We start from the raw sequence: 12,231 nt of genomic DNA, 5'->3' as shown, positions 1-12,231 counted from the left end.
CGTTTTTAGAACAGCTCGGGAAAATAGCTGCTTGACCCCCCAAAAATACGTACTTCAACCAAAATGTGAACGTTTGTATTTGAAATCATGACGAACATCGCTGGAAATCTATGGAATGATATAACACACCTAAAAAAAGTAATTAATATCAAAATATTAATAACGGACGGCCCTTTAATAAAATGGACCGCAGGGTCAGGGAGTGCACCCACCCTGAACCAGAATATAGGCTGTATTTAACAGGCAGCATACATACAACAGTATATATATACATGTAGATGGACTGTATGATTATAGCATGTGGCTACTTCGGCTGTAATTAGACCCTTTAAAGCTGATTAGAGACCAGTCCATGTATCAACATTCAATACCAGTCTCTCCTCCACCCTCTTCACTGGCCTTCTCTCTTTCATTTCTACTCAGGCTATATGGGCTTCATCTTTTCATGTGGGCGCCTGTCCTTTACATTTCTCATCCCTCTCCTCCTCCTCCACCGCTCTTGTATGTCTGCCTGTCCTCCCGTCTTCTCTGTATCCTCCATCTGTTCCCTTACATCCACCCATGCTGCCGCGCTGGCATGCGAACCTGCCATCATGGGAGCGTGGACGGATGAATGCTAAAACTACTGCTTTTTGGTCGTTCATTGTCCGAAGAAGAGCACTGTTCTAACGCAGAGAGATGGGGGGGGGCTTTGTTCTCATGATATGTTATTTTGTTATTTATTTTATTTTATGAATGCCTCAAAAAGCATTTTAAGGATTGAAGCTGACCCTGGTCCAATTCATTCTATCAGAGAAGCAGCTTGTTACATTTTTTTCTACTGTGGCTAATTTACATATCATTGAGTGTGTTAATTAATTAGAAACAAAATATAATAGAACATCTCCACTCAGCAGATTTACTTGATTTCTGCTTATAAGCATCTTTGCTATTATTTTAATAGACCATTATCATATTCATGTGGACGGTAGGTGGTTAAGAAAATAAAGTGGCAGACTTGCTGTGTATGTGGACACTCTACTATTGAGAGAAAGATATTGAGTTTGCCGGCTGGCACTTGTGCAGCTGACAATGCAAACGTTATCTCACGTCATCACTCCAGTAAATAATATATGCAGAGAAACAATGACAATGTGGACTTCACAAATGCCACATGTCATCTTTACCTGCATCTGTGATTTTTTCAAAAAACTTAAAACAGCTTCCTGCTGCTTGAAACAATGCGGTGATTGGCCAGCTTAGGGCGAACCAAACGGTTTAGTTTCCAGTAGTTAAGCCAAAAAAGACACTATAACACTGCATGCTCTGAGGGAAGCTGCAAAGTTGGCTGATTATTTTCACACCTTTTACGTTACACACATTTGACCCATTGTTGAAGTGAAAATATTGGTTGCTATGCAGCTTTAAATAATGCTGAAACCCCAAAAGGACCAGGAACACAGTTGCTTCTGCAATTAATTCAGTATATATAATGAAAAACTCAGACATGCCTATGTAGATTATATTAACTAAAAACAATTTGCCTTCTGGAAAAAAATTACTATCATCCCTTCATCCTTTTAAACTATTGTTTCAAAGAACACTATAAATGGTCAAAATAGTCCCCTCCCAAATCACTGATAGTACAGTATCAAGGTAGCCAAGCCAAGTCCATAAAAATAGTTTGCCCCAAATCTCAAACGCATATTATCATATTTCAACCATTTCTCCTGGGTCTCCACTGTTTGTAGATCGTCTTTCAGAGAGTAATCATGACAGGGGTCAGCAGATGTCCAGGATGACAGTGGATTGGAGGCTGCATTACAACTCTCACAGAGTAGTGATGTGAAAGTCACACGAAGCGCGACGCAAAAGATGCAAAAGATGAGTGTATCATTTTCGTCTGTCTCGGTGGGTCAACTGATATTTATGTAAATGTTACTGGCCTACTCATTTCAACCTTTTACACAAACTGAATTAATAGAAAAGCATTTCAACTGAGTTCATCAGTCTGCTGAGTGTAACAACAAGATCATCGAATTCAACACCCAAACAAGACAGTGAAGTAGAATCATTTATTATATTTAGGCAATCATTTAAGGACGTTTTATTATAAACACAACTGGACATCAATGGTGGACATGGGTAGATTATGATACAGTGGGCCCCTGGGAGCAGACATGCAAAAGGCCCCACCACTTCTCCTACAGAGGAGCAAGACACATAGACTACAGTTGTATCACTTTGTAATGGTTTCCGTCTTTCTGTAGTCGTATATTTGTTATGTGTGTCTTTGTGGTCATTTTGTGTCTTTTTTTAGTTGCTTTGTGTCTATTTGTAGTAATTTTTTTGTCTCTTTGCGGTTGTTTTGCCACACTTTGTTATTGTTTTGGTCTTTTTGTGTCTTTTGGTGGTTATTTTAAGTCTCTTGGTAGTTGTGTCTGTTTGTAGTCATTGTGTGAACCTTTGAGGTTGTTTTTCCCCTTCTCGTAGATGTCTTGAGTCTCTTTGTGTCTCCTTCCAGCTGTTTTGCATCTCTTTGTAGTTGTTTTGTGTCTCTTTGTAGTCGTTTATGTTTTTTGTGGTAATTTTGAGTCTCTTCCTGGTTGGTATGTGTCTCTTTGAGTGACATTTTCCAGGTGAAGGCCAGGGGGGGCTCTGACACTTTGGGCCCCTGGGTCTGTGCCCCAGTATCGCCCCCTTCAGTAATCCATCCATGGTGGTATGTTTACGGCCATGGTAACAGGATCTAAAGAGGAGATGGCAGACCCAGGGTCAGCTGTCAACTGTGTGTATGACATATACAGACACAACACACACTTACACCGTGGATGCACATTAACCTCACTTGTGCTCTGTGACGTATAGAGGATAATGTTCATCATGTCATGCATCATACACAATAGCACACAATCACACACACACATAGACACACACGCAGTCCGTCCTCGTCAGCCTGTACTATTTATCCTTTTATCATCAGTTCAAATCCAATTGAGGAGCAGAGTGTAGAGCAGATGTGGTGTGTGACCGTCGGTTGAACTGGTGTCCTCCCAGTCCCGCTCTACTGCTGTGTCCTTAGAACGACGTCACTCAAGTGTGTCTCCTCTAAGATGGTGTGTCTTTATACGGCTGCAGCTTTTCTGACATTGTTATGTAGACTGATATTGATATTGTTGAATGCCTTATGAATCAGGTAGCTCAGGGCTCCTCCAACAGTGTGTTAGTGTGATCGAGGACACACCTCCCCATGATTGTATCACCTGTGACTCATCACTCTATTTAATGCCTGTGGAGCTGTTTAGGTCCTTCATCACCCTAAAGAAGATACTCAATTTCAATTATTATATTTTGTAGCAACTATTTTGATTTACTCTTGTATTTCCACTGTGTCTGGCGTGCGTTCCTCCTCTCTCTCACCCTAAGAGATGCTAATCTTTAGCCACTGGCTTTGGTAAGTGACTACTTTAATTTGGGTTAACTGAAAGGCCCAAAGATAATAGCATCAACATTTTTGGGAGGATTTGTAGAAGGAAGGGTTCCTCTTCGTAATCCATCTGAATGAGATTGGCCAAACGATATTTACTCTGGATTAAACTCATTTGGTTGAAATGTGTGCAACTCGCTGAAGCTACATTTAGGGGTGGACAGCTGTGCAGTGGATAGTGTATGTGCGTGTGTGTGTGTGTGTGTGTGTGTGTGTGTGTGTGTGTGTGTGTGTGTGTGTGTGTGTGTGTGTGTGTGTTGTGTTTCGGGGTTGGTAGCCCGCCCGCCTGCCTTCTGCTGCTGTTGGCAGGTCAGTGTGGACTGACTGTGAACACGGAGAGATTATGTTTCCACCGCTGGTCTCGTCTTTACCTCTGCTGACAGGACGCAGAGAGCAGGATTTGGGTTTGGTTCACTTAATCTTTTCCAGTCTAAGGTTTATATTTGGAATCAGTGATGAGTGTGTGTGTGCTGTCAGTCACCTACCCATCTAACACCCACATCAGGCAGACTTCTGACCACTCAGACTGATATCTGTCTCGTCTCTTGTGCAGCTAAAACCCATCTGTTCCTACGGTTTGCCCACGTGAGCTCCAGCTGCGGTTGTGCTGCCGCTCTGTCTGCCCTAGAGGTGCCCTCCTGCTCCGCCTCCTGAAGGCCCTAATCTACTTCTTGTGTGAGGTCGGAAAGAGGTGCTTTGGGTGGAGCCACGTGTGTGACAGATGTGGTTGAAGCGGCTTTAGAAAGAGCCGGCCGCACACTGATAACAGGGGGAGAAAACTCAAACAAACGAGTGCACGTGAGGACCACACACGGTCTCTCATTACCTGCGTGGACTCCGGGCCACGTTCTGACCTCAGCGGATGTGTGTGTGTGTGCGCATGTGTGTGTATGTGTGTGTTTGTGTGTGTGGAGGGAGGATGAGAGGCTACAGCCTGTAAGGTTAATTACCGAGGTGCTGAGGTTAAAGATGGCATTGGAGGCTGCACGTTAACCTGATGTTTCAACTTCCTCCTCGTTTTCTTTCTATTCTCGCCCTCCAGCCTGGTGGATTCAAAGTGTTTGTAAAGGCTGAGTGGATTCAGAATGCAGAGTTACAGATACAACCAGCCCAGCTGGCAGCATTGATCAGGTCGGGTCAGATTCGGTTGCAGCCCAGCAGAAGGAAAGTTCTTTCACATTAGAATGTTTCCATCAGTACCTGCAGCTACTATACCAGACAGAGTATTCTCCAACATATGTGCTTTAGAAAGAAAGTCTTCATCGAATGAATTATTGACACCTTAATATAGCGCTGCAGGAATGAGTCCAGAAACCAGGAAATGAGTCAGCATTTGTGCACTTATTGTTCCTTTGTCTCAACGTTGATGTGTTTTTGGCTAGATGTCTGAAATAAGTTCTGTGTTTAACACAAGCTGGAGAGCTTTAACCATTTTGTTCTACAATATAAAGTAAGGTTTTACGCGTCTTAAAAAAGATGGTTGCTAAGAAGTGTCTAAATGAGACAACTAAATGTCATCACTAGAACGCTAGTCCTCCTTTAGCTTAGTGGTGGTGACGTGAAGTCATGTGACCGTGGTGTAGTTCCTTTACTTTTTCCTTTTGCCGATTGTATTTACGTTTCAAATATAAAAGTGGTGTTCATTTGAGAAGATTATGGTCTCAGAACCAGGCATCAACTTCTGGTTCTGCCGAGTAAAGCCAACGCAGAAGTGTCTTAAAACTTGCATTCTCTCTACTGTCCATCAGGGGGCGACTCTTCTGGTTGATTAGAAGTCTATGAGAAAATGACTCTACTTCTCTCTTGATTTATTCCCTCAGTAAACATTGTAAACATGAGTTTATGGTCTCAATCTCTAGTTTCAAGTCTTCTTCAGTACAGCATGATGTTCATTTAGTAAATGATGGTCCATTTAGAGTCAAAAAGACCATAAAGCAGGGTATGCTTTAGGGCGGGGCTACTGTGATTGACAGGTTGCTGCCGCTACCAGAGCCATATATAAGGTGTCTCTACGTCACTTCTCCGCATTCAAAAAAAGGTAATTTTCGTTTATCAGTTGCAAAAAAAAAACATGGCGACAGCTGTAATCCAAGAAGGTGACAGTGAAATCACCGAACTCAAGGCTTCAAATCATCAATCCACAAACCAATGGGTGACATCACCATGACTATGTCCACTTGTTGTATACAGTCTTTGGTCAGAACATATGAGACTTGAACCGTCTCTGGGTTGAACAATCATGCACAAGTCCGTCCATTCTTGATTAAAAGATTGGACAGCTGTCCACATGTGAAATTACTTTTCTCTGGCCCGCTTATTTTAATAACCGATTGTCTCTTCTCTTGCCCGGAGCTCACTCACTGACTCGAGTCACAATGCTTGTCAGAATGCACCATTTTGATTGGCCGAGCAGCATCGCGTGAGATGATTGGACTGAGAATTTCCTGGGCTTCTTAACCAGTGCCGTAAATGCTGGAAAAGATACGCCAAATAAGATAGAAAGGCTCTGTCAAAATGTAATAATTCTCAATAATTAATCTGTTATAGATAACCACTTATTGAAGACCTTTCATGTAGAGTATAACCGATCACTGTCTAAATAAGCCCATTTATTTCTTGATAGTAGCCTAAATAGGTCTGGGGACTTTAAGGCCATTGCTTTTCCCTGCCACATCCTTTGCTCTTAACATCTCGATGACTTCAAAATGAAAGCAGGGATTACAGAGCTTCCCAAGATTCATAATTCAAGATGACTTTATTGGTCCTGCAGGGGAATTAGTATTGGACATAAAGCCCACCCATAAAAATAAAGCAGCTTTAGTGAATTAACAGTCTCAGTTCAGTAAAGAGCACAGCATGCTACACTAAATACAGACGGACTTTAAATCTAACCTTCATGTCTCTACTGTGTGTCTTATAGACGTTATTTACTGGAGCATTTGTAAAGGGAGCAGCTCTTCTGTATGTAGCAGCTGTCATACCAGATTAACATCACTTTAGCAGTGTCTGTGTATTACATAATGTCATTTTTTTTTTAAACTGCACACTGCTTAAAAAGAAATGTCAGGGTCATCACTGAATTGTGGGAACTGAAGAATAAGATGAACCTGCTCAAGAAGAGATAATAGCACATTAATCTGTAGCTCAGCCAGCAGCTAACCTGTAATATTCAATAAAGCTTGTCACCATGGCGACGGCATCGTTATGAATCTGCAGCAGTCAGGTCATTTATATATAGTATTTGATATACAGCTCAATTCAATTTATTTTGTACAGCCCAAAATCACAAATTACAAATTTACCTCAGAGGGCTTTAAAATTTGTACACATCGTAATCCTCTGTACCAGGACCAGCACATAGGTAGAGGAAAAAACTCAAGGGCTTACACTGGTGAACTTAAATGAAAACAATTTAGTGGTTAAAATCAAAAGAATAGTACAGCATTTTCAGAATTTGTTGACTTGGAGTTAAAGACCAACACCGTTCTCAAGTCTATGTGCTAAGTATGCAGTAGGGCTGCACGATATAACGCCTCGACATTTGGATGTGCACATGTGCAATAGTCACATCGCAGGACTTGCGATGTCCGCAAAGGAACTCAAACGCGTCACGCTACGACTTTTTTTGCTGCTTGATTCAAAAAATAAACTGTCCGGTTTTCTTTTTCTCTGTCTATTCCAGTGTTCGGCATTAATTACAGTCTAGTCGACCACGGTTTAATATTGAACCGTACATGTTTTTACACTCCTCAACGGATGGGGTCACGTTCTTCTGTGGCATTCAACTCGGCTAGTCAGAGACTGCTGCTCGGTGTTGGAGGGTAGTCTTCCCAGAGCTTGCTGGCCCCCACCGGCCGCATTTCCTCCATGTTCCCTGCGACCGGCTCTAGTCCGGCTTGGAAAAGTCCGACCGTGAACTTAACGGCTCCCGTCGCCATGGGCGGACTAGCTTTTTGTAAGTTATGAACTGCCGATCCATTCCAAGTTAACCGGGCCTGGGGTCATAGGGTTTTTGAAATGTTTTTTCTTTCTGATGTCAGTAGTTACAGTACGACCCTTGCTGCAGCAGGCAGAACAGAGCAGAGCGCTGCCTGTCTGACTGAGCTAATCTAAAACAGCAGTGGTGAAGTGCTGATACAAAAAGGTGTCAATCAGTGAAGCATGAAAACTGCAGGCGGGGGGACACAGCTAGACTGGTTCTCTCCAAACTGCAAGAATACAGCTACCAACATCTATAAAGCTCAATATCTTGTTTCCTTATAATCTTGAAATCTCCTATGAAAATGAAAAGTTGTGGTATGGGGAGCTAGGGGGTGCTACTACTAGCTAGTAAAAGTATGTCACTATACAGTATGCTATATAACAAAAAAGGGTCTTTGAGCCAGGAGACCACTGATGTGCCCAATGTGAAACGAGACGTCAATGTTGATTAATTTGTCACATAACGTATGTATTTAAGTATCATCATTTCTGTAGTTATTTTAACCAAAACCTCAATCTTTTCCTAAACATAGCTAAGTAGTTTTGTTTCCTGAACCTCACCAATTTGTTTCCTGTGAAGACAAAAGTTTATTTTGAAAAGAATGAAAAGTAACTCTGTCATAAGATATCATATGAGCCGTTGTATGAGGATACAATGTTAAACGTGTGTTTTTTCTTCATATTATTATAATATATTCATTCTCCATACACTCACATGTTCTCCATCACAGATGGTTCTGTTGCTATATCTGATCCATAATTGAATGCATTAACATTTCAGTTTTCAAGAACTAATGATTCTCTTAAACCATAAAAAACCCAACAATAATAACTTCCAAATGATTGGTACTGTCTGGCGATGTAATTATCATGCTCTCACCCTCACTATCACCCAAACACTTACCTGTGTTTGTCATGGCCTGAACTTTGGGCCGTTTCCATAGCAACACCCCCCCAACTGTGACGACATAAGCCAGCCAGCAGTCACTTGCTCCTGTCTTCCCTCTATATGAACCGATTATGTTTTCCTCTCCATCAAACCTTTTCCATTTGTTCTGTCCACTACCGCTCCACCTGAGTATCTATGAAAATGACAAGTTATGAAAGCCTTCACACCACAACCTGGAGTGATGCCCCATTTGTTAGGATTAGGGTGTGTAAGGATTGTTTAGGATCCAAAAAAACGTGTTAAAGGTTTATGGATGAAGGAAGTTGTATCCCCTCCAAGTGTGACAGAAAGAGAGAGCTGTATGACCGAGGTATGAAGCATTCATGATGCATGAGGCAGGAAATGCTGTCACAAGTATGATAAATAATAACTGGATCATGAAGTGGTTTTGGTTGCTAAGGAAGAGATGAGCACAAGCAGTAAGGAGGAAGCAGCGCTGTGTTGCTGATTTCAACCAATAGGACAACAACAAAGAAATCACCTTCCCTAGCTTTAACCTCTGCTTCGGTTCTGCTTTTTTTAAATAGAATTTCTATAGTTCTATATTTGTCCACATATGTGTGTAGGAAGTGTGTAGAAAAGGCAATCCTCCCACTCAGTGACCCATGCACTGCTTATAGAAGCTTTGGGAATAGAAATACTGCACCTTTGCTCAAGTTCCTCACTTCAACGACATGTTAGAGGGGCACAGTCATCAGGTCTGCACAGTCATCAGGTCTGTTCACGCCCTCTGATGTCACAGGGACACTCAGTTTTACCATTCAATCACCCTTTTGTCAGAAGAAACCGCAAAGAGCAGAGACAGAAAAGTTGAGTCATTGTCGACCTTGGGACCATTTTAAATGAGGAAATTGAATTGAGTTAAAGGAAATTACCACTATTTTACAACCCGGGTCTGATTCTCATAATAGTTTTCATTCTGATTGTGGGTAATGCTAATTTCTAATCACCAACATATTTCACTTACCTTGAAAAAATTTGATAATTCTCCAAATCTTCAAGTTTACATAAATAACTTTTAGCTATAGCTGCTAATCCAGGGAGCTACTTCCTGTGTTTGTAATCGATTGGGCTCAAAGACAAGTATTTAAAATGATTTGCTTAAACCTGAGGTGTATAAATCCAAAGGATAGCACTGCTTGCACCAGTATATGTTGTTTTTTCCCCAAAATGGTGAGTTCTGATAAGCGTAAAGCCATAGACAGATAATCACAATGGTCAGATTTGTGACAATAGGACCCTGCCTGAAATAGATTTTTACCTTAAAATACAAAGTTACTTTCTAGGACAACTATTATTCAGAATTTTAGCTTTAACACATCTTTTCCATTTACTGCTAGTACAGTTGACTTCAGATTTCCGTCTATCTGACGTTCTTATTTGAGTTCAAAGACAACCTCTCTCGTGGCTTGTTTGGCTTTTTTACTAAATACACGTTTTCCCTCTCACCGTGGTTGATGCCATGTGGGAACTGATTTTCAGCTTTTTCCCAGTTTTTAACATGAAAGTTCAGCATTCACACCATGTTGTGAAAAAAACAAATCTTTGTTGTCAATGTGAATTTCCCACCGTGTTTTTTTAAACTGTGGCAAAGCTGATGTAGAGGGTTTTCATCTGAACCTCAACATCAACACAAATATATGACCTTGCTACTGGGAGCACGCTGAGGGAATGACCACAGGTGCTGTGTCTTCTAATTTAGGCCACATGACAGGAGGTTTCTCAGATTTTGGGCTGTTTGGGCAGGAAGCCAAACATAATTAAAGTCCTAGCTCATCAGAAACGTCAAGCGTGTTGGTAAGATAGTGAGAGTGTTGCGCAAAGGCTCGAGTGTGTTGGCCCATGTGGCAAATGGATGTTAAAAACACGGTACATTTTCTCAGCCTGCGATAATGTTTTGACAGTGGATCTGCACAGCGGCTGTTATCTGTGACAAATGTAGAGCAAATCAATGCTGAACAATCTATACCGCTCTGTCTGCAGCCAGGCCAGAGAGTTCAGTGTGGAGAGTGTGGGTGTGTGTGTGTGTGACTGATGTATATGTGTGTTTGTACTTATGTACAGTGTGTAGATAAAGTGCTGCTTAATGCCCCGGTCAAGTATTGATGACTTAATGTACCGAGAGTGAAAACTCATGTCTGTCCGCCTTCTCCCTGCTTGTTATTGTGTGTGTGTGTGTGTGTGTGTGTGTGTGTGTGTGTGTGTGTGTGTGTGTGTGTGTGTGTGTGTGTGTGTGTGTGTGTGTGTGTGTGTGTGTGTGTGTGTGTGTGTGTGTGTGACAGGCTGTTATACTCACATGGGGGAGGGGACAAAGGTCAGAGTTCAGTAGGACAGAGATGCATGAAATTTAAAACGGAAGGAGGAAAAGAGAACAGAGAAAGGATGAAGCAGTTGGATGGGTAAGAGGAAAATATGTTCTACTGTTTTTTTGACTGCATGATTATTTATTATTATTTTCTATATGTATCCTCGCCATTTTCTCCTGCTAACAGCGGATCCCTTAACAACTAGGGATGACTACTGAACCACTGTTAATTGTCCGCTCTATGTCCTTAAAACATGAATATTTAATAGTGTCGACTTAATAGTGTCCATACAACGTATCCTTCTGCTGCACCATCACCACATCCACCCTCCTGCAGCTCCAGCTCTATTAACGATACAAGCATATGAATGATGCCTTTAACTGTTGACCCTTTCACAGCCGATATTGTGATTTTGTTACGCTGTTAGCTGAAGAGATGAAAATTAAATGATAATCGTTAAACTTTGTTTTTGCTAACCTCCTTAGCCGCCACGGCTTCTTCACAGCACTAGGATTAATAATTAGAAGGATAGAGAGAAATATTGTAATAATGCTAAACTATTATGAGATGGCCTGCTGTTGGGTTTATTTTCTGTAACCAGCATAGCATGAAAGCGTGGTGGAATTAGCAGGCTAACTAGTGGACGGCTGGATTGCTAATTCTGACAGGCTTTCATTCTACTGTTGCACTGGTTTCAGAAAATTAGCCCAACAGCAAGCTAATGGCCAGACTAGCTGGCTTACTAGCCATGTCTGAAGATGGGCAAGCCAGCTAGCTAACTAGTCAGTCATCCACTCAGGAGCTCCCGTCTGCCCTTTTCCCGCCCCCGCAGTCACTTTACATATTGAGAGAAATTTGTATTTTCTTCAGATATCCCAAAAATACGTCACATGTTTTCAACAGATAAGGGGTCTACGCACATAAGACAACCAGCCAGAGGATGGCAAATTGCTGCTCCACAGACGCCCATCGCTCGAGGTATTGATCCATTTAATACAAACGGGGATGTCATGGATTACACAGAGCAAACACAGCAGCAGCTCTGCACACGTTCACACATTGGTGCAAATGCAAACACACAGGCAGAGGGCGTGTGCACGAGAGCACATTCAGACATTCACTACTTGCTCCGGGTCTATGTTGCTGGCTGCCCAGGGGGCTGATGGGTAAACGCCAGTCGTGATTTTAATCCGCTGAATTTGAATGTAGCAAGGAGGCCTGAATGGATCAGGTTGACTCATAATGGATGTCCAGGTGTCATGCAGCCTTGATGGATGAGAGGGAGATAAAGATTTGTATAAAGCAAGGAAGGAAGACATTAGTAACTCTTGCAGACGTAATTGGCTTCATCGTGTGCTTTACTGTACTTTGAAGGTCGCTCTCTGTTCGATTGCAACACCAATTAGTGGTGAAAAGTCAGTGGGTGGAGAACAGGAGGAGCAACACACAAATAAGGTGAGATGAGTATTAATTCGGCTTTACTTTCCAAGTTTTCTTTTTATTCTTCAGAAGATCACATGTCTTTTGTA

The sequence above is a fragment of the Anoplopoma fimbria genome, chromosome 19 (assembly GCF_027596085.1).
Source record: "Anoplopoma fimbria isolate UVic2021 breed Golden Eagle Sablefish chromosome 19, Afim_UVic_2022, whole genome shotgun sequence".
Lineage (NCBI taxonomy): Eukaryota > Metazoa > Chordata > Actinopteri > Perciformes > Anoplopomatidae > Anoplopoma > Anoplopoma fimbria.
Note: the sequence above shows the minus strand (reverse complement) of the source record.